This window comes from Chiloscyllium plagiosum, unplaced genomic scaffold, assembly GCF_004010195.1.
Source record: "Chiloscyllium plagiosum isolate BGI_BamShark_2017 unplaced genomic scaffold, ASM401019v2 scaf_40595, whole genome shotgun sequence".
NCBI lineage: Eukaryota > Metazoa > Chordata > Chondrichthyes > Orectolobiformes > Hemiscylliidae > Chiloscyllium > Chiloscyllium plagiosum.
The window spans coordinates 1-6801 of record NW_025200827.1 but is presented as its reverse complement, the minus strand read 5'-3'; the positions used below and the strand labels follow the sequence as shown (position 1 = coordinate 6801).

Below are 6801 nucleotides of genomic sequence, written 5' to 3'. Positions count from 1 at the left end.
GGATAGGGAGGGGGTGTAGGGGGCAGGAGGAGGTGACAGTCGAGTTGTGGTGGTTGGTGTAAAGCCATGTGTACATTATCCCGATGGGTGCTGGATCAGTTGTGAACGGGCCTGGTACAATCCACTAACGTGTCGCCTTGTTTCCCTCTCCCCAGTGCGGAATGTCGTCCCATTGAGTCAGCGTTCCGGAACGTTCCATCCTCACGCTGCAAAGCACCGACCCACCTTCCCCTTGGAAGTGCCGATCGGGATGGTACCTCAGTGCTAACCGGGTATGTTGGAGCTAGGAGGGAAAATTCCGGCTTGCCTTGATCAACAAAATGGCCGCCCCATCAAACACTCCCAGGGACAGGGGGTTAGATACAGAGTAAAGCTCGCTCTACACTGTCCCACACTCCCAGGGACAGGGGGTTAGATACAGAGTAAAGCTCCCTCTACACTGTCCCACACTCCCAGGGACAGGGGGATAGATACAGAGTAAAGCTCCCTCTACACTGTCCCCACACTCCCAGGGACAGGGGGTTAGATATAGAGTAAAGCTCCCTCTACACTGTCCCCACACTCCCAGGGACACGGGGTTCGATACAGATTAAAGCTCCCTCTACACTATCCCCCACTCCCAGGAACAGGGGGTTAGATACAGAGTAAAGCTCCCTGTACACTGTCCCCCCACTCCCAGGGACAGGGGGTTAGATACAGAGTAAAGCTCCCTGTACACTGTCCCCCCACTCCCAGGGACAGGGACAGGCACAGGGACTTGATATGGAGTAAAGCTCTCTCTACACCCTCCCCTCCAGAACTCCCTGATCCCCCCTGGCCCCAGTCAAGAACAGGCCAGTGTGAGGTCCAGCCTGTTCTCCTGTCAGACCTGGGAAGGTTTGAGATAGCACCGAGGGAGGCCCTTTGGCCCATCGAGCTCCACGTGGGATTGAATCAAGCAAGCGCCATCCCACTTTCTCGGACGTGGCCCATGCCTTCCAGGTTACGGGGGCGGGGAGGGGTACTCTGGGTCAGCATTGGGACAGCAGCGTGTCTATCCCCTCTCTCTCTCTGCCTCTCATCGTCTTGTACACCTCTATCCAGTCACCTCTCACCCTCCTTCACTCCATGAGAAAAGCCCTAGCTCCCACAGCCTTGCTTCATAAGACCTGCCCTCCAGGCCAGGCAGCATCCCGGGAAATCTCTGCGCCCTCCAAAACTTCCACCTCCTTCCTCTATCGAGGCGACCAGAACTGAACACCATGTTCCAAGTGTGGCCTAACCAGGGCTCTATAGAGCTGCAGCATAACCTCGCGGCTCTTAAACTCAATCCCCCCGCTAATGAAAGCCAACACACCATACGCCTTCTTAACAACCCTGTCAACTTGGGGGGCAATATTGAGGGATCTATGGACATGGACCCCCCCCAAGATCCCTCGGTTCCTCCACACTGCCAAGAATCCAGCCTTTAACCCTGTATTCAGCACTCAAATTTGACCTTCCAAAATAAATCACTTCACACTTTTCCAGGCTGAACTCTAACTCCCACTTCTCAGCCCAGCTCTGCATCCTGTCAATGTCCTGTTGCAACCACCAACAGCCCTCCACACTGTCCACAACTCCACCAAACATCGTGTCGTCAGCAAACTTACTAGCCCACGCTTCCACTTCCTCATCCAGGTCGTTTATAAAAAATCATAAAAGAGCAGAGCTCCCAGAACAGATCCCTGCGGAACGCCCTGGTCACCGAGCGCCAGGATGGATACTTTCCATCTGCCACCACCCCCTCTCTTCGATGGGCCAGCCAATTCTATATCCGGGACGCCAAGACTCCCTGTATCCCATGCCTCCTTGCTTTCGGAATGACCGTACCAAGGGGAAGCAAGTCAATGCTAAAGTCTACATACACCACACCCACTGCTCTACATTTGTCAATGTGCAGGTGGGTTGGCCGTGCTAAATTGTCCCCGTAGTGCCCAGGGATGTGCAGGTTAGGGTGGATTGGCCGTGCTAAATTACCCCATTGTGTTACTTGCATTCGTCAGAGGAGAATGGGTCTGGGTGGGTTACTCTTCGGAGGGTAGGTATGGATGTGTTGGGCCGAAGGGCCTGTTTCCACTCTGTCGGGATTCTAATCTCATCTAATCGAGAGGGAGATGGGCCAAGTGCTGGTAAACGGGGAGGAGGTTAGGTTGGGATATCTGGGTCAGCATTGACGCTGGGGAGTTCGAGAGAGAGAGAGAGAGAGAGGGGGGGACCTGTTCGAGTGATTAACAATTCCAGCTTCCTTCGCCAGGGAGGATCGATAAGGAGACCCCTCCTTCACACCCAACCCCGAGAGAGGACATGGAGGTCAAAGGGTCCCTCACGACGACAGCGACGGGCAACCTCGGCGCTCTTGGTGAGTGTGGGCGACTGGGAATGTCCGAGACTGCAGGTGGGTGCGGTGGCATTGGCGAGGGCTCGGCCAGGCTGGAGTGGACAGAGCTAGGCCGGGCTGGAGAGGACAGGGCTAGGCCGGGCTGGAGTGGACAGGGCTAGGCCAGGCTGGAGAGGACAGGGCTAGGCCGGGCTGGAGTGGGGGGGCAGGGCTAGGCTGGCCTGGAGCAGGCAGGGCTAGGCTGGACTGGAGTGGGTGGACACGGTTAGGCCGGACTGGAGTGTACAGGGCTAGGCCGGGCTGGAGAGGACACGGTTAGGCCGGACTGGAGTGTACAGGGCTAGGCCGGGCTGGAGAGGACAGGGCTAGGCCGGGCTGGAGTGGACAGGGCTAGGCCGGGCTGGAGAGGACAGTGCTAGGCCGGGCTGAAGTGGGCAGGGGGAGGCCGGGCTGGAGTGGGCAGGGTTAGGCCGGGCTGGAGTGTACAGGGCTAGGCCGGGCTGGAGCGGGCAGGGCGAGGTCGGGCTGGAGTGGACAAGGCGAGGCCGGGCTGGAGTGGACAGGGCGAGGCCGGGCTGGAGTGGACAAGGCGAGGCCGGGCTGGAGTGGACAGGGCGAGGCCGGGCTGGAGTGGACAGGGCTAGGCCGGGCTGGAGTGGACAAGGCTAGGCCGGGCTGGAGCGGGCAGGGCGAGGTCGGGCTGGAGTGGACAAGGCGAGGCCGGGCTGGAGTGGACAGGGTTAGGCCGGGCTGGAGTGGACAGGGCTAGGCCGGGCTGGAGTGGACAGGGCGAGGCCAGGCTGGAGTGGACAAGGCTAGGCCGGGCTGGAGTGGACAAGGCTAGGCCGGGCTGGAGTGGACAGGGCTAGGCCGGGCTGGAGAGGACAGGGCGAGGCCGGGCTGGAGAGGACAGGGCGAGGCCGGGCTGGAGTGTACAGGGTTAGGCCGGGCTGGAGTGGACAGGGCGAGGCCGGGCTGGAGTGTACAGGGTTAGGCCAGGCTGGAGAGGACAGGGCTAGGCCGGGCTGGAGTGGACAGGGCGAGGCCGGGCTGGAGTGTATAGGGTTAGGCCGGGCTGGAGTGTACAGGGTTAGGCCGGGCTGGAGTGGACAGGGCGAGGCCGGGCTGGAGAGGACAAGGCTAGGCCGGGCTGGAGTGGACAGGGCGAGGCCGGGCTGGAGTGTACAGGGTTAGGCCGGGCTGGAGTGTACAGGGTTAGGCCGGGCTGGAGTGTATCGGGTTAGGCCGGGCTGGAGTGGACAGGGCGAGGCCGGGCTGGAGAGGACAGGGCTAGGCCGGGCTGGAGTGGACAGGGTTAGGCCGGGCTGGAGTGGACAGGGCTAGGCCGGGCTGGAGAGGACAGTGCTAGGCCGGTCTGGAGTGGACAGGGCTAGTCCGGGCTGGAGCGGGCAGGGCTAGTCCGGGCTGGAGCGGGCAGGGCTAGTCCGGGCTGGAGGGGGCAGGGCTAGTCCGGGCTGGAGGGGGCAGGGCTAGTCCGGGCTGGAGCGGGCAGGGCTAGTCCGGGCTGCAGAGGACAGGGCGAGGCCGGGCTGGAGCGGGCAGGGCTAGCCCGGGCTGGAGCGGGCAGGGCTCGGCCAGGCTGGAGCGGACAGGGCTAGTCCGGGCTGGAGTGGACAGGGCTAGGCCGGGCTGGAGAGGACAGGGCTAGGCCGGGCTGGAGTGGACAGGGTTAGGCCGGGCTGGAGTGTACAGGGCTAGGCCGGGCTGGAGAGGACAGGGCTAGGCCGGGCTGGAGTGTACAGGGCTAGGCCGGGCTGGAGAGGACAGGGCTAGGCCGGGCTGGAGAGGACAGAGCTAGGCCGGGCTGGAGTGTACAGGGCTAGGCCGGGCTGGAGTGGTCAGGGCTAGGCCAGGCTGGAGAGGACAGGGCTAGGCCAGGCTGGAGTGGACAGGGCTAGGCCGGGCTGGAGTGGACAGGGCTAGGCCAGGCTGGAGAGGACAGGGCTAGGCCAGGCTGGAGAGGACAGGGCTCGGCCGGGCTGGAGAGGACAGGGCGAGGCCGGGCTGGAGTGGACAGGGCGAGGCCGGGCTGGAGTGTACAGGGCTAGTCCGGGCTGGAGCGGGCAGGGCTAGTCCAGGCTGGAGCGGGCAGGGCTAGCCCGGGCTGGAGCGGGCAGGGCTCGGCCAGGCTGGAGCGGACAGGGCTAGGCCGGGCTGGAGTGGGCAGGGCTCGGCCGGGCTGGAGTGGACAGGGCTAGGCCGGGCTGGAGTGGACAGGGCGAGGCCGGGCTGGAGCGGGCAGGGCTAGCCCGGGCTGGAGCGGGCAGGGCTCGGCCAGGCTGGAGCGGACAGGGCTAGGCCGGGCTGGAGTGGGCAGGGCGAGGCCGGGCTGGAGCGGGCAGGGCTAGCCCGGGCTGGAGCGGGCAGGGCTAGGCCGGGCTGGAGCGGACAGGGCTAGCCCGGGCTGGAGCGGACAGGGCTAGGCCGGGCTGGAGCGGACAGGGCTAGGCCGGGCTGGAGCGCGCAGGGCTAGGCCGGGCTGAAGCGCGCAGGGCTAGGCCGGGCTGGAGCGGACAGGGCTAGGTCGGGCTGGAGCGCGCAGGGCTAGGCCGGGCTGAAGCGCGCAGGGCTAGGCCGGGCTGGAGTCGGGGACAGGACTAGGCCGGGCTGGAGTGGGGGGACAGGGTTAAGCCGGGCTGGAGTGGACAGGGCTAGGCCGGGCTGGAGTGGGGGGAACAGCGCTAGGCCGGGCTGGAGTGGGGTCTCAGGGCTAGGCCGGGCTGGAGTGGGGGCACAAAGCTAGGCCGGGCTGGAGTGAACAGGGCTAGGCCAGGCTGGAGCGGACAGGGCTAGGCCGGGCTGTAGCAGGCAGGGTTAGGCCGGGCTGGAGCGGGCAGGGCTAGGCCGGCAGGGTTAGGCCGGGCTGGAGCGGGCAGGGCTAGGCCGGGCTGTAGCAGGCAGGGTTAGGCCGAGCTGGAGCGGGCAGGGCTAGGCCGGGCTGGAGTGGGGTGGCAGGGCTAGGCCAGGCTGGAGTGGGGGGACAGGGCTAGGTCGGGCTGGAGCGGACAGGACTAGGCCGTGCTGGAGCATACAGGGCTAGGCCGGGCTGGGGTCAGGGGACAGGGCTAGGCTGGGCTGGGCTGGAGTGGAAGGGCTAGGCCAGGCTGGAGTTGGGGGACAGGGCTACGCCGGGCTGGAGTTGGGGGACAGGGCTAGGCCGGGCTGGAGTTGGGGGACAGGGCTAGGCTGGGCTGGAGCGGACAGGGTTAGGCCGGGCTAGAGAGGGGGGACAGGGCTAGGTGGAGCCGGGCTGGAGCGGACAGGGCTAGGCCGGGCTGGAGTGGGGTGGCAGGGCTAGGCCAGGCTGGAGTGGGGGGGAGCGGACAGGGCTAGGCCGGGCGGGAGTGGGGAGCACAGGGCTAGGACGGGCTGGAGCGGGGGGACAGGGCGAGGCCGGACTGGAGCGGGCAGGGCGAGGCCGGGCTGCAGTGGGGGGACATGGCTAGGCTGGGATGGAGTGGGTGGACAGGGCGAGACCGGGCTGGAGCGGGGGGACAGTGCTAGGCCGGACTGGAGTCGGGGGACAGGGCTAGGCCGGGCTGGAGCGGGAGGACAGGGCGAGGCCGGGCTGGAGCGGGAGGACAGGGCGAGGCCGGGCTGGAGCGGGCAGGGCGAGGCCGGGCTGCAGTGGGGGGACATGGCTAGGCCGGGCTGGTGCGGGTTAGGGCTAGGCCGGGCTGGTGCGGGTTAGGGCTAGGCCGGACTGGAGTCGGGGGGCAGGGCGAGGCCGGGCTGGAGCGGGCAGGGCTAGGCCGGGCTGGAGTAGGGGGACAGGGCTAGGCCGGGCTGGAGCGGGTTAGGGCGAGGCCGGACTGGAGTCGGGGGGCAGGGCTAGGCCGGACTGGAGCGGACAGGGCAAGGCCGGGCTGGAGCGGGCAGGGCTAGGCCGGGCTGGAGCGGACAGGGCTAGGCCGGGCTGGAGTCGGGGGGCAGGGCTAGGCCGGACTGGAGCGGACAGGGCTAGGCCGGGCTGGAGCGGGCAGGGCTCGAGCTGTTTGTCTGTCGGCGTTGACAGTGCCATGTTGTTACGCTGCAGGCTCCCAGCGGTACACCAGGGCCGTGAAGGTGAGTACGGACAGGGTGAAGGAGTTGGCAGAGCGACAGCGGGCCATCGAGGAGATGCTGAGGAGGAAGATGGCCGAGCTGAGGGAGCTCTGCCTGCAGGAAGCGGTGAGTGTGATGATCCCAACATCGTCCTGCTCCACACCCTGTGATCCATCCCCCCGGCCTCCCTGGGGCAGGGGAGGGGTTGGTGGGGTAGGATAGAGGAGGAATCTCCGGGAACGGCCTCGCGTTCCCCCCCCCCGCGCCATTATCGCCCCTCCCCTAGAGACACGATTCCCATCATCCCCTGCTCTTGGCCATCTTGCTGCCCCTCACAGAGTCACACCATCTGACAACACGGTGACCACCCCACGCGC

General features: G+C 65.9%; 1 long non-coding RNA gene across 1 annotated transcript; it reads left to right on the top strand.

The window, feature by feature from the left end:
- Nucleotides 1–126: 126 nt before the first annotated feature.
- On the top strand, nt 127–6571 carry LOC122546107. The gene is made up of 3 exons (XR_006310667.1): nt 127–272; nt 2276–2380; nt 6417–6571. It is a non-coding gene; the product is annotated as an uncharacterized LOC122546107 (long non-coding RNA).
- The last annotated feature ends 230 nt before the right edge of the window (nt 6572–6801 follow it).